The 16,032-nt window shown below is 36.5% G+C and overlaps 1 pseudogene; it reads right to left on the bottom strand.

The window, feature by feature from the left end:
- Positions 1-2,106: 2,106 nt before the first annotated feature.
- The window catches only part of LOC113254321 (GTPase NRas-like), a 118,273-nt pseudogene continuing 104,347 nt past the window's right edge, over positions 2,107-16,032 (bottom strand).

Raw genomic sequence — 16,032 nt, 5'->3', positions numbered from 1 at the left:
CATTATTCAAATATTTTTGCTCCCTACTAACTTCCCCCAAATATGTATCATTTCCTAAATGACAGACTCTTTTAGAGTCATGGTTTGACTTAATGGTCTCAATTATCTGTCCTCTCACCACCGTAAAATGCAAATGAGAACTTTTATTTAACAAGGCCTTGCAATGTGATAAGTGTATTTCCAAAAATATCTCAATTAATCTGAACCACAATCCACATTTTCCAGATGTCAATTATTTTCTCGAGTCTCCAGTCCACGCTATTGAGTGTACCTCATGTCACTGTAGCAGGCTTTTGCGTAGCTTGCAACTCCTTTTAACTTCGCAGATTATAGGAGGAATAAAGGAACTTGTCATCTACCCTGAAAGTCTCACCATAACTTTGGGGAAAGAGAAGTAATATCGGCCTCATTTCTGAATTTTCTTGTAGCAATAACTTCAAATAAATTTTACTAAATTGTGATTAGTTGGCCAAGGTGTAATACTAATAGTAGCAACCAGTTACAGAGCATGCTTTCTTATGTCAGATGTTGTGCTAGGTATTTTAAATACCTAACCCAATTCTCACAACAACCACATAGAGTAGTTAATGTTATTCTCAGTTTACAGATGGAGAAATGAAAACTCTGAAAGAGTAAGCAAAAAGCTCCTAGGAACACAACTAGTGGAGGTAGGGGTTTAATCCATATCTGTCTAATTCAACATCTTATTCTCTTTACTACAATTTTATATTGTTTTTACTTTGAAAACTATAAGCCATTAATAATAAAAATAGTACCACGATAATGAGTTTCATGCATATCAAATTGGAATAGTATACAAAATTAAATTATCAAGAGAAATTATTTCTCTTGGGAAACTTTGCTCATGCAGGTCTGTAATTTTGTAAGATTAAAGCCATATCAAACTATGGCTCAAAATTCTTATAGGTTTATATATTAGCATTGCAATTAAACGAGCAGGAAATCTACCAGTCTATTGCTTCGTTTTACTTCCTATCCTGACAAATGGAAGCCTTATCTACAGACAGGAAATCTCAGGCAATATTTAGCTACTTTATCTTGGTTAATCCATGCAATGGAGTGAGCTTTGTTAAGTAAGCAATAACACAGGACATGATGCACACTACACTGTAATGAAGCCATGCTTGAGCTATTTGGTGATGCATTAACATCCTACTCCATCGGATACTGTCTTTCCTTAAAAGTACTCTGGAATTAGCCATTCATGTCTTGATACCCTCCACCGCTGAAAATAAGAGGATCAGATGTAGGGTGAGAACATGGTTTCTTATTCCCCACTTTTTTTTTTTAAATTAACTCTTAATAGTTTGACTTGGCAATATAATCATATAGGTCAAAAATCAAAATAGTGCAAAAAGATAGCCAGTAAAAGGTTTCACTCTCTCACCTATCTTTCCCATCCATGATCCTTTTCACCATAACCAGGTAATCACTTCTGCTAGCTTCTTCAGTTTATCCTTTAGAGATTTTCTATGCACGTGCAAACGGATACAAACATAAATTCTCATTTTCTTCTTTCTTACATAAGTGGCAGCATAGTATCCACACTGTCTTGTACTTTGCTTTTTCACATAATTTTATGCCTTAGAGATCTTTACAGATATTCTGACAGTTTCATAGTGTTCCATTATTTAAATTCAGTCTACACTTATGTAACCAAAAGTTTCTACATGAGCTAGGGAAACATCTGTGTAAGGAGAAAGCATATATGAAAGAATATAATACCTACCAAACATACTTTCTTCTGTCTTCTGTCCCATTTGCAGTTAGGGGCCAGGTGCCCGATGATTAAATCTGGCTAAATAATAAATGATTAGAAGGGACATGTGTCATCCCCAGTCAGAGGCAGTGAAAAACTCACCTGTGATCTTGATTCTCTCTCCCAGTATGCAGTGAACAAGAAACTGAATGTCCCTGACGTTACAGCTACAAAGTGCACATGCGTGAGCCAATTGGGCTGCCAGCTGTCTACCACACTGCAGTAGGCATGTGTTGTTTTGTGTGATTTGGGGCTTATTTTGATATTGTATGGAATCATGCATCTCAAACTGGAGGAATCTTTGATGATATTTAGTGGCCAAGTCCTTAGGTCTCCGGGTAGAAATTTTGAATGGATGTGCGGTATTTTCCTGGAGAGTCATTAGTGGTCATTAGGTTCCTAAAAGCCGTCCAGAACCTGAAGTAAATTTAACGTTATTAATCTGGCTAAACCTCTCATTTACAGACAGTAACAATGAGTGCCAAAGAGATGGTCGTTGCTCGGGAAGCTCTGGCTAGGTTGTGGATCTTCTCTCTTTCAGTTCTGTACATGCCTCATCATGGCCCAGTCTAGGAGAGTCCAGTGGAGCCGGCTGGTGTTTCCTAACTTCATCAACATATATACCCTGCTTGTAGCCATGGGCAGCCTCACAACCATTCTGTCTTATGTACTTGACTACCTCTGACAGGTTACAGTCTTCTTCATTTCATCCGTTCGAATACTCAAGCCAAAAATTTCGGAAGTGGTCCTGATCTGTCACTTCAGCCAAGCCACCAAACCACCAAAAATTAATTTTGTCAGTCTTTCCTTCAGAATACATTCCCAAAGTGATGGTTTGGCACCATGCTCATCACTGCCATCACAATGCAGGTGCCTCTCTTGGACAAGGCTGACAGCTTCCTTCTGCTCTCTCTGTTTCCATTCATGACACCCTCTGGACTTTTGTGAAGAAAGCTACATTTTCTTTTTAAAAAGTAAATCAGAACTTCTGAATGTCTTCTTACTACATTAAGAAAAAAAGTATTTTCAACTGTAGCCTGTGTAGGGGAGGAAGACTTTTCCTTTCTTCCCTTTTAGGTTCTTTAGCTGGTCTAGTAATTAAATTGACATAAGACAGGCTAACAGGAGAAAAACAAACTTAATTTCATACATATGGAAGCTCATAAAAATATGAGACCTCAAGAAGTGACCAAAGTATACCTTTTAGATAAAGAAAAAATTAATTTTTGAAGAATTGACAGGACAAAGAAGTTGGGCTTAGGTTAGCAAGTTAATGAAGAAGTAACAAGGTTTGTTTATACAGCCTTCTCGGCCCTGAACTCCCTATGTCCGATAAGGATGTATTCTACCCTCCAGGTGGAAATTTATTCCTGCTTTCAGAGAGACAGAGGAAAGTCACAGTGTTCTTACACCAGCTATTTCTTAAGTAACTTTAATTCAAAATAATCCGTATGCGAAGGTGGCATATTTAGGGCAGCCTGCCCTGAACCCCGTCGCTTATAAGGCTTTTCCCGGTGGGCCCCCAGGTGTAAGACTGGTCTCATCTATTGGAAAATGCTTCACAGGGACACTTGCAGGGCGGAATATTGCTTACCTGAATGTCTGCTCAAATGTCATCTCCAGGAGAGGCCCACCCTGACCACTCGGAGAAAACACCCCTTGCCTCCACCACTCTCTATGCATTCACTTTATACACATTAACATGTAATTTTAAAAATATGCTTAGTTATTTATGGTCTGTCTTACCTCATCTACAGTATAGGCACCATGAGGTTGGGGATCTTGTCTTTTTTCTCAAAGCTGAATCACAGTACCTAGAACACCGGTTGGTGCCTATTAGTGTTTAATATTAATTCAATCAGTCAATGAGGTCATTCTCCAACTCTAATCCGAGCTGTTGCTTAGATGAGAATTCTCTTCATTTTTCTTCTGTCATCTGAGCACTGCCCATCTTTCAGGGATTTAGACTTCTATGGTTCAGCCACCTTCTGCCTCTCCTGTTCTGTTTCTTTTTCTGACCCTTACAGCAGTGGCAGCCACAAAACAGACCTTTTGATCTTGATGGGAGAGATAGTGTCATGTGAGAAAACACTCTGCCCTAGGATTTTGAAGACTCGCCTCATGTCTGCTTTTGATTCTAGTACTGTTGGGGTATGATCTTGGATAACTCATTTAACATTTCTGAAACTCAGTTTTGTAATCTGTGAAATGAAAATGATAAAAAAGGATTCCAATGATGATATGCTCCCTCAGAGCTGCCTCCCCACTGTGCCCAGTCTGTATTTCATTTAATACACACAATTTAAAGGGCATAATTCATGTTTATGTATACCTGAAAACAGAATGCTGGTGTGAAGGATCATCATCATCATCATCATCATCATCATCATCATCATCATTTGTTGTGCGAAGCTCTAGTTCCTGATTGAATTTTCTGGGTGTTTCCTATCAGCACTAGTAATAGTGTCAATAAGGAAACTTAGGAATGAGCCCTTTAAGCTTTATGGCATTTGTTCCAAGAATATTATAAGGATATTATGAGGCCTCTTGTAAAGTTAAAAACATTATTGCTTGTTCTATAACCACATTTTATATAAAGGAGGAATCTTCTTTCTCTACCATAGAAAATGTGGTGCCTTTTAACAAGAATTACACGGAGCCAAAATTTTAAGTCTTTCATCAAATTTTCACCAATTGGTGTTAGCAGATAACTTCCCTAGCTGTAGAAACCTTGCCTTTCTTCCTTTAATTAATTGGCTACTGACTACAATGAAATGAGCTGCTTTTGAGCAGCTTTTTCACCTGAGCCAATTCTGTAATAATTCTCAACATCATCATATCTGTGTCTGTTATCTAAGTGTATGTATCATACTTATACAACACGCTGCAAAAGAACCTCTTTAAATGCATCTTGCACAACTAAGCAGTGAAAACTTGCTAATGCACTCTGAATCACATACTGTGTAAGAACAGTAAATTGTTTCCTTGGTGGTTTTGACAGCATTGCCTCTGAACATAATTGAATGTCATTCGTTTATATGTTTGCAAATAAGGTCCCAGTGACATTACACCTGGGAATGTGTACACTTGGTCGTCTGTTTATGACAGAGGAGTCAGACATATGGCCTGTGGCCTCGGTTTGGCCCCAGAGCTGTTGCCAAGTCCTCCTACCAGTTTTCAGCCAGTCTGCCCCGTCATTGTGAATCAGCTCTGTCAGAAGCAGTGCTTCCCATCAATAAATGAGCAGAAATGCAGCTTCCCCAACTGCCAACTCACAGGGCCTCCCGGTTCTGAGATGGCAAGAGTCCTTGATATGTGCAAGAGGATGTCACATGTTATGCAAATGAAAGAAAAATAATGAGAGAAGGAGAAAGAGAAATGTTACAGTGAAACCTAAAACAGACAGATCTAGAGAAGAGAAAAAAAAAAGAAAAAAAACCCTCTGCATGGAAGTCGGGAAGTGTGAATTTTAATACCTACTCTGCTCTAAAGCATTCATGAAATAGTGGACAAATCTCTTTCACTGCACTGGTCTTAATTTCCTCTTCTGTAAAGTAAGAGAATTGGACTAGTCTTTCAACTTTTTCTTTCACCATGAAATACTTTAATTTTGTCAGATCTCATATTGTTAAAGATTTTGTTTTAAATTATACTTATTACTTTTTCCCAACTTTTATTAAATGAATTTACAATCAGATGCATTGGGTTGGTATAATTTCAGGGTAAAAGAAGTGCCATTTGACTCTCTATACGTAGAAAGCCTTGGAGTATGGAAAATACCTTAGACCTATAAATAATGTTCCATGGATTTTTGCTCTTCCTGCAAACATATCTTTTTAGGTTTTTTTTTTTTTTTCAGTAAATATTCAGTAAACACTGTGCTAGGCACTGGCAACGTTAGGTACTGAATAACAAAACTATTCTTCTTTTTTTAAAAAATTTTATTTGTCAGGGAGAGAGAGAGAGAGCACAAGCAGAGGGAATAGCAGGCAGGGGGAGAAACAGGTTCCCCATTGAGCAAGGAGCCTTGATCAGGACTGGATCCCAGGACCCTGGGATCATGACCTGAGCTGAAGGCAGACGTTTAACCGACTGAGCCACCCAGGTGTTCCACAAAAACTATTCTTGATGAACTTCCCAAGTGGTAGAGAAACTATCAAAGAAAAGTCTAATTCGGCAAAAATAGAAAATATAATAATGGAGCTAAAAATCAAATATGGGATCAAGAGAAGTTCTATCACTCAATAGCCTCATTGAAAGAAAACAAACAAAGAACAATGACAACAAAACCCTATTTGTAGAGACTTGCTTAACATGAAGGGCCATCTGTTCATATTGCCCTACCAAAGTGTGCGCATGGAACCGAAGCCCTGGAGATGCTCTTTCAAAAATAGAGTCCCAAACTTAATTTTGCTTGACGAACACAATATTTTCTATCCCACTCTGAAAGATTTATAATGCATATTTGCATATTAAAGGCTCTAGGAAATCCCTAATGTAAAGAAACATATTTAACTTGGTTTGATATAGATTTTTTTTTCAAATATTTGACCAAGGAATCTACTTTTGCAGAATACAAAATAATGAATGATAGGTTAATGCCCTCTAAATATGGCTCTTTTTGTTTGTATATGTTTATGTGATAGAACATTTAAGATCTACCCTCTCAGCAAATTTCAAGTATATAATACACTGTCATTAACTATAGTCGCCATGATGTACATTAGATCTCCAGAATTATTCATCTTATGTAGCTGAAACTTTGTACCCTTTGACCAACGTTTCCCAACTTCCCTCCCCGTCCTCCTTAAATACAGCTCTTGGAATAAACAAGATGAAATCAGAGTCATGTTTTGTGATCACAGTATTTTGTGGCCCATGGCCAGCATCCTCCTACAAGCCCTGAAGACCTACAAGATTGATATTACTGAGTTATACTTTGGCAGTCTCCATTTAAAAAGGAAAGCTCTAGGAAATGCACTGAAGTTTCTATAAAGATATTGTTCAAGAAGCTGCTCACACATCACTCAGCAGAAATTCAGAATAGAATCTTTTCTTCAGGTACTATTCCCAGGAATGGTGTATATCACCTGAATAGTTTGTTTTTAATCATATCGACACCATGACTTAACTGGTCATTGTTGGCAGAAAAGTTCAGAGTAAAATTTGTGACCTGTATGTATAAAATATAGAGAATTTTATATGCATATTTGGGTAGTAATTTCACTCTTGATTTCATCTTGCTTTTCGTATATTATTTTTTCCTTCCCCTAATTTTCTCATTTTTAAATTTATGAACACTGTAGATTTTTTAAAAGATTTATTTATTTGAGGGGGGTGGCGAGGGAGAGGAAGAGACCGTCCCAAGCAGACTCCACACCAAGCACAGAATGCTGCACAGGGTTTGATCCCACAACCCCGAGATCATGACCTGAGCTGAAACGAAGAGTTGGGCACTTAACTGACTGGGTTACCCAAGCACCCCTGAAAACTATAAATTTTATAAACATTGAAATTTAAGATAAGTATCAGTCTAAAAATTCAAACAATTTAAAATTAATTAAAAATTCCACATTCACCCTTCTCTCTTTACCTTATCAAATTTCTATTCTGCCTAATTGTATTCATGGTTATAAACCACTTTGGTGTGTCTTTCTAGATCTATGTATAGATAGAAATATAAATATAATTTCAATGTGTTAAAAGATTTTATTCTATGTTTTATTTTATTTTTAAAATTTATTTGTATCTGGGAATTTTTTCCATGTCATCTTTTTTAATGACATGTTCATATAATGAATAAACCATCCTTTAACCATTCCACTATTGATATTTTCCAGTTTTTTTCTATTCAAACAAGGGTGCACCAAATGTCTTTATATTAACAAAAAATACATTTTTCAATTAAATGTATTTTTTAAAGATTTTATTTATTTGAGAGAGCACTCATGAGAGAGAGAGCATGAGAGAGAGAGAGGGAGAGAGAGCAAGCAGGACCTGGTTTGGGGAGGAGCAGAAGGAGAGGGAGAAGCAGATTCCCCACTAAGGAGGAAGCTGAATGCTGGACTCCACCCCAGAGCCTGAGATCATGACCTGAGCCAAAGGCAGATGCTTAACTTTCTGAGCCACCCAGGCACCAATTAAACTTTATTTTTTTTTTAAGATTTTATTTATTTGACAGAGTGAGGGAGAGAGTGAGCGAGCATGAGCAGGGGCAGAGGCAGAGGGAGAAGCAGACCCCCCACTGGGCAGGGAGCCCCATGCAGTGCTATTGAGCAGTGCTACCAGGACCCTGGGATCATGACCTCAGTGGAAGGCAGACGCTTAACTGACTGAGCCACTTAGGTGCCCCTCAATTAAAAAGTATTAATTGATGGTGACTATCTGGCTGATAATTGTTTTAGGGTTTTTTTTGTTTCATTTTCTTTTCTTTCTTCTGTGTGTGTTGTGTGTGTGTGTGTGTGTGTGTGTGTGTGTGATTCATCAGTGAGCAAGAAAGTTAAAGATCTTGCCCTTCGGCAGCTTAAAATTTAATGGTAGATACAAGCAATTTAAAAATAACAAATAGTAAAAAATAAATTATGTGATATGTTACAAAGTGACCAATCTTATGGAAAAAAGCAAAAGCAGAGCAGAATAAGTAGCTTAGAAGTGTAAGGAGTAGGCGTGTGGACTACCGTTCTAAATAAATTTATTAAGGCAGAACTCATTGAAAAAGTGACACTTGGACTAAGACTTGAATGAGCTGGGGAATTTAACCATTGGTAGAAGATCACTTCTGGCATGGGAATAAAAAGTGGGAAAACCCTTAGAAGAGAAAGAAACAGGTATGTGGAAGGAAGAGCAATAAACGAGCAGAGCAGTGAATGAGGAGAGCTGTACGTAGCAAGATGGTCAGAGGGTTTGTTGAGCAGAAAAGGACATATACTATGTAAGATCTTGTAGGACATGTGAGGACTTGAGAGTTTACTTTGAGTGACATGGGGATCCAAGGTGGGTGTTAGAAGAGGAGACACACGACCTGACTTCTGTTCAAAAAGGGTTTCTCTGACTGGTATGTTGAGGATAGATCATAGTGGAGACAAGGAGCGGGTGGATGCAGGGAAACCAGAGAGGAGGCCATTACAGTAATTTAGGAAAAAATATTGGAGCACAGACCAGAGTAGTGAAAACGGAAGAGGGAAAATGTAGCTGGATCAGAGGATAGCTAATAGATTGTTTGTATGCTGATGACAATGATCCAGTAGAGATGGGGGAAATGATGTTGCAACACAGAAGGGGCATTGCTGGAAAAGATTTTTGGGTAAACAGGAGCTGCTGGAATCTAGAACATACGTGGAGGAATTGGCTTTAGATTGTGGTACAGAGAGTTTTCTCCTGGCAACAAGATGAGAAGCAGAGAATGTGGGTTCATATATGGTAAGTGGGTAGATGTGGGAATCTATGATATTCTCTCTCTCTTTTTTTAAGATTTTATTTATTTGTTTGTTTATTTATTTATTTAGTGAGCACAAGTTGGGGAAGGGGCAGAGGGAGAGGGAGAGAGAGAATCCCAAGCTGACTCTGGGCTGAACTTGGAGTCCAAAGCGGGGCTGGATGCCATGACCCAGAGATCATGACCTGAGCCTTAATCAAGAGTCAGACGCTCAACTGACTGAACCATCCAGGCACCCCTGATGTTCTCTTTATCATTTCAGTTTTCTTCATGAAATTGTATATATAGTTATCAGCAGGGAGTAAAGACAGGGGAGGAGGTATTGTAAGTATACAGAAGGAAGAGAAAATGTGAAATTGAAACAGGAGAGTGGAGGAATTAATTAATTAGAAATTGCATGATTTCCTGACTAGCATTAAGAGATACCATTAGATTTGTGGTTATGATTTTAAATTGAGATGAGTACGGATGGTTGTGTATTTTTCCTTATAAGTTTAGCTGCAGAGTTGTAGACATACAGAACAGTGATCTGGATTTAACCAAATTGTGGTCTTGCCAAACAAGTAAAAATAATAAAATGCAGGCAGACAGTTAAGGGTGTATATCAGGAAGTGATTATAAGGATTACCCATGGAACTAAGCTGGATAAGGTAGAGGGGGAGATGAGAACATCAAAGGGGTGAGGGGCAGTAAAAAGTTAGCTGAATCAATTGATTAGATTTTCCAGTGGGATCAAAGCATTTGGTATTTGAAACTAGAGAAAGTAAATTAGAAGGTTCATGATCAGAGTTGGTGCCTGCCGGCTTAGTTGGTGGAGCATGTGACTCTTGATCTTGGGGTCGTGAATTCAAGCCCCAAATTGGGTGTGCAGATTACTTAAAAAAAAATAGATGGTCATCAGAGAGGGACATATGTAACTGAATTTATGGAGGTGTTGTACTTTATGATAATGAATGTGACAGAGTACAAGATCACTGGACGATGGAATTCAAGGATCAGAGAATTTAGGGTGTCACGATGACCCACCTGAAATATTGAAATTGCGATTGAAAACAGGGCTTGTGTAAAAGAGAAAACCAGCCAAGAGCTGAAAGTCAAGAACCAAATAGGGTAGATAGGTCTAAGGATATAAGGCAAAGTAACAATGAGGGATACTGGATGATAGGACTAGATGACATGAGATTCAAAAATAGGAAATTTGGGGAAAGAGGACAAAGAGACTGTTTTGAAAGGGACAATGAAGAACAATAAAATACACCTACCCCAAAACCAGCTCCAATAAGGGAAAGGTTGTGGGAGTAAAAAAGGCAGATCTGACAGATTTGCAGGGAAACCAGAACCTTTGGGAGGGAGCCAAGTTTTCATTAGATAAAGAGAGCAAATTAAACAATAGAAAAGTGATTGTAGATGTAAGGAATTCTAAGGATCAACTGTGAATTCCAGAGAACACAATGGAAGACTATCTGAGGATGGAAAGGTATAAAAAGGGGTATGACTCTGGGGTGTACAGAGCATTATGGGATTTGGGTTTAGGAAGTAAGAGATGCCTTGGAAACCATGTAAAGATGAAAGACAAAAGAAATTAATTCTGGTGGATTCAACGCACAAGATGGTGACAGGTCTATAAGCATGGGTTAGTAGGAAGTATGGGTATTTGGTTCTCTTTCTTGATTCCAGTCAGTGGAAGCAAGGAAGCCTGGGGATTTGCCCACTTGATTAACAAATATTCATTGAACACCTACTATGTATCATATATTATTATAGATGATAAGGATTCAGCTCTGACCAAAACACAGTCTTTATGAAACTTATATTCAAATGAAGGCAACAGAGAACAAATAAACAACTGGATAACATTAGTATCCAGTTACTAATAAGAACCACAAACAAAAATGAACCAGAAGAGGGAGATAAAGAATAACAGGGGTATTATTTTATATAGGGTATTTAAGGAAGACGTCTTTGAGAAAGTGATAGTTGAATAAAGTCTTGAATGAAATGAAGTTCTGCAAATAACCAAAGGAACGGAATTCTGACAAAGTAATAGCAAATATAAAGACCCTGAGAAAAGAAAGTGTTGTGTGTGTTTAAGTGACAGCAAGAAAGACAGCATGACAGATGTACAATAAAAGAGGGGGGAAAGAATAATAGGAAGTTACACAAGGTTGAAGCAGCAGCCAGGATCCTGATTCAAATGTATGAAGTATGTGTATGCGTGTGTGTGTGTGTGTGTGTGTGTGTGTGTGTGAGAGAGAGAGAGAGAGAGAGAGAGAGAGAAAGATACACAAAAGATATATCCATTTCCAAAAAGTTTTGGTAGACTCTATATATCCTTCAATATTATTCTAATTTACATAATAAGATTGACCACTTTTATAACTCTTGCTAAAATAAAATTAATAACGATGTTTATAAATGTACCTCATTTAAGAGGCAATATTATCACTTAAGTATGTATTTTAAATGTTTACTGGATATTTGCCTATTGTTTATGTTTATTTTTGTGCATTATTTTATTTGTTTAAGAATTATATTTACTTGTAGGAGCTCTTTATTTGATGTGGGTTTTAAACACTTATTTATGATATATGTTGCAAATATACATTCCTGGTTTGTCATTTGCATTATAATTTTGTTTTAGTATAAAACCATTAAAATTTATATATAGTTGATTGTATTAATCTTTTCTTTCATGGTTTCTTAATTTTATAAGTACTTGAGAAGACTTATCCTAAAGAACATATAAATATTATTTTACATTTTCCCATGTGTTTATAATTTTTATTGAACTCATAATCCATGTTTTTTTTTCTTATTATACCACATGTTAAATTTCTATATCCTTCCATCTACTTTGGGAATGAGGTGTGGAAATGAATAAATGGTAGCTGCAAACCTTTAGACATTGCTTACAGTGCGTCAGGTACTATTCTATGTTTTTAACATATATTAATTGATTGAGTGCTAATGACAACCCTATGAAGCTGGTGTTATAAAAGGCCTTATTTTACATGTGAGGAAACTAATATATACATTATATATTTGACCTTTCCCAAGGTCAAAACACTGGTTAGCGCTATAGCGAGATTTCAAACCCAGAAAGTCTGGCTTGCAAGTCACTATGCTGTACGTTTCTCTCTGGTGGGCACTAAAATTATGCCTTCTAAAGTCTGGAGGTTACAATGTTGGGATTCACATTTCAACTGAGTGTTGAGAAATGAGTAGAATTTTGGCAAAAGGAAGTGGAAAGAAGACTGTGTGCAATAAAACAGCAGCACTTTAAGTTGGTGATATTTTCTGGATTTGGAGAGAAGTTTCTATTGTAGGTGTATTAGATACATGGAGTGGAGAGTGGGAGTTGAGATGAGAAAGGAGAATTTCATGAAACAGGGTACCATGCTGAAAGTCAGGATTTTACTCCGAATGAGAAGGTCACAGTTTGATGCTTGTTGCAGTAGAGTATCGAAGTTAAGAGCAGCTTCCAATTCTGACTATCAGTACCTAGCTCTCTGAAATTGGGCAAATTACCAAACTTATCTAATCCTTGATAGACTTATCTCTTAAGTGAGAATAAAAATTGTAGTTACTTTAAGGATTTAAATACGTAATGAATGTTCAGGATTTAGCCTAAAGTCTGCAAGTATTACACATGCAATAACTTCAACTCTTATTATTTCTAGTCAAAGTAAACTTAGATGAGAGACAGTGGGCAATCCAATCAAAAAGAGAGTGCAAGTGTCTTTTAAGTGGTAGCAGGTATAGGTTTCTTTAACCATTTGGGTTCAGAGAATGAGAAAAGAAAAGCAGGTGAGGATGACTCTGATATTTTGAGGTTTGGAGAGGTATTTGGAGATATAAACTGGGGTCAAAATGAAGGAGAGGGAGGAGATTTAAGGGCAAAGTGTTCAGTTTATTTTTGGAAATATTAAAGTGAGATGCCTGGAGTTTATCTGTATTCTGACCATTCCTATGTTAAGAAGAGATATAGTAGGGGCGCCTGGGTGGCACAGCGGTTAAGCGTCTGCCTTCAGCTCAGGGCGTGATCCCGGCGTTATGGGATCGAGCCCCACATCAGGCTCCTCTGCTATGAGCCTGCTTCTTCCTCTCCCACTCCCCCTGCTTGTGTTCCCTCTCTCGCTGGCTGTCTCTATCTCTGTCAAATAAATAAATAAAATCTTAAAAAAAAAAAAAAAGAAGAGATATAGTAAAAGCAGTTTATAAAACATTGTGTATACTGGAAATATCTATTAATCAATATCTCCATGTATTACCAGTGCAATAAAAAATTATAAAGTACCCAGTGTTGACTCTGAGAAACTGTAGTAGCTTAGAGTGCCTTTTGACTCACCAAAGATTAAATTATGTACAGTATAATTTTATTGTTCAATATATAATATTGCTTTCTAATTACATAAAAGTAAGAAAACCTCCAATGCTGTGGGTACAGAAAAAAATACATTCCAGTTTCTGGGATAATCTCAATTTTAAATTTGTTTGTTTATTTTATAACCTATTTATTTAAAATAAATAAATAAATAAAAACATTTACTGAGTTCATCTATTGAATATTAACTACCTCTGTCTGTCTAGAGCGTAGGCCACAATATACAGGTGTTAGCGGGAAATGAAACTGAATCGATGAGCAAGATAGCATCATCAAGGCGTATTGTGGCAATAGGTCCCCCCAAACAGAGACACTATTGCTCTGTGTTTGACTCTCAAAACTCTCTAGTTTATTATGCAAAAATGCCCTATACTTGTGCTATACTAGAGCAAATTAAATTTATTATGCCGTTATGTTTCCATTTTTATTATATCTCAATGCTGATACAGTGTTTTCAGAATGCCAGATTAGGGTTTTCAAATTAGAGTTTAAAAACCTTCTTTCAACCTGAGGAAATTAATTTTATGAGCGACTTAAGCATCTACACTCTAAAAAGACACCTGCTTTCTCCTGGTAAATATATGACTAAGATAATTTAAAGAGCCTTTGAAAAGTCAAAAAAATCAGCAAAACCTACTAATAAAAATAGACAAGATGCTCAGAGGATTCAAAGTAGGTTAAGATATCAAAATATAAATGCCATTTGAAAGGGATTCTTGCACTAAATTTAGGATTTTAGCATTTTGACACTGATAAATCTTGCTGCAGGGTTCCCAAATCTGATGAGAACACCTGTTAGTGATGCACAAATGCCTGAATTAAAATGTAGTTTTGATATTTCAGTTATTAGATTAAAATCAGAAACCTTTAAACACACAGTAATTTATGTAGGATTCTTTTTGTGAGGGACTTTTAAAACACAGATTGACTCAGTTTGATTCTGGAAAGTTTCTAAATTGAAGACTTTAAGTGAATGTGCTTTGGCCATATGATGCAATTTTATTCCATATCAAATCGAGAAGTCAAAAAGTAGAGTATGATATCATGCTGTTAAGACATAATGAGAAGATTTAAAAATTCTTTTAAATAAACTCTTAAATGGAAATATTCATAGAGGATAAAAATATTCAGGTGGTGTGGTTTGACCTTTAGTCACATAAGAAAGATGAGTCCAATTCATTATTCATGGAGGTATTGCCTATTATAAAATAATAGACTTCAAGTGCTTTATATATAGCCATTAGAACGATCTGTGCAGAACCCAGCCTCCATAATATAATTGAGTAATGCAAAAAATACCTGTAAGTTGAGTGACCCAGATGATAAGCGACACTACTATAGAACAATTTTTAATTGACTTAGGAAATAAAAGTATTATAAAAATACTTTTGTAGCTTAAATATAATAGATAGAAAACTTGTCATTCACCAGATCTTTGTATTATTCAGTGTTGTGTATGGATATAGAGAAATTTCCTCACTTTCAGTAAATTTTTTTTCAAAAAATTGTCTTATATAAAAGCATGCTATATCTGTATAAATAAATAATGTAAATAATAAATAAATAAATAATGTAAAAAAAATCTCCAAACCTAAGTCTTGGAAGATGTTATCAAAATTAAACTTCTATTTATAATTCCTTCTGAGATATCCCTATGAAAAATTTAGTAGAGATCAGGGGGAAAAAAAGGAAAGCTTCTTCTAAGTCAAACGATTTTATTTGTGATTTGAACTTTCAAAAATTGATAAAGCAGTGCACAGACTTATTTTACAGAAATTGAAGTTTCAAATGCAAATGTTTTCCTACTATGATATATGTGTCGGCCAGTAGGACGTAGCATTGGTAAGTGATTTAGCAGGCCCTCTTGAATAGACAGTGATGATAACTAGACAAAGACAGAGAAGTGAGCTAAATTATTGGAGTAAATATCTTGAAGTGAAAACAGACCTCTTATGACAATGAATGTAAATTAAAAATAAATCAGCAAAGAATGAGTAAAAATAGTCAATTTTCAAATACTTTTCACAGCTTTTTAAGCCTGACTTATTTCTCTGGCTAAGAAGGAGAAAACATATTGGCACTTGTGTTTGGAAAACCTTAGAACAGCGAAGTGCTAAAGCTTGCCAAGCCAACTTAACGTGGCTTTCTCGTGACTGGCATGCTGTGCACTGCACCAAGTTCTTTAGCATAATATGTCCACCTTCTTCTACAAAAGTCTTCTTAATTTTGGAGAACTTTTTTATGAGTAGGAATATAATTCTAAATTTCATAGGAAGTTTATGCTCTCTGGATTACTATGCAACAGTGAAGCTTTGTATTTCAACATAAATGAATCTTTAAAGGAGCCAACTGAACCATTGACTGGCAGACAGTGCCTCCACGTGATGTTTCAAATTCATCATGGCTCCGCTTTGCATGAAAGTCCAGTTTGTA

Source organism: Ursus arctos, unplaced genomic scaffold (assembly GCF_023065955.2).
Source record: "Ursus arctos isolate Adak ecotype North America unplaced genomic scaffold, UrsArc2.0 scaffold_12, whole genome shotgun sequence".
NCBI lineage: Eukaryota > Metazoa > Chordata > Mammalia > Carnivora > Ursidae > Ursus > Ursus arctos.
Note: the sequence above shows the minus strand (reverse complement) of the source record. Positions and strands in the feature narration are given on the sequence as shown.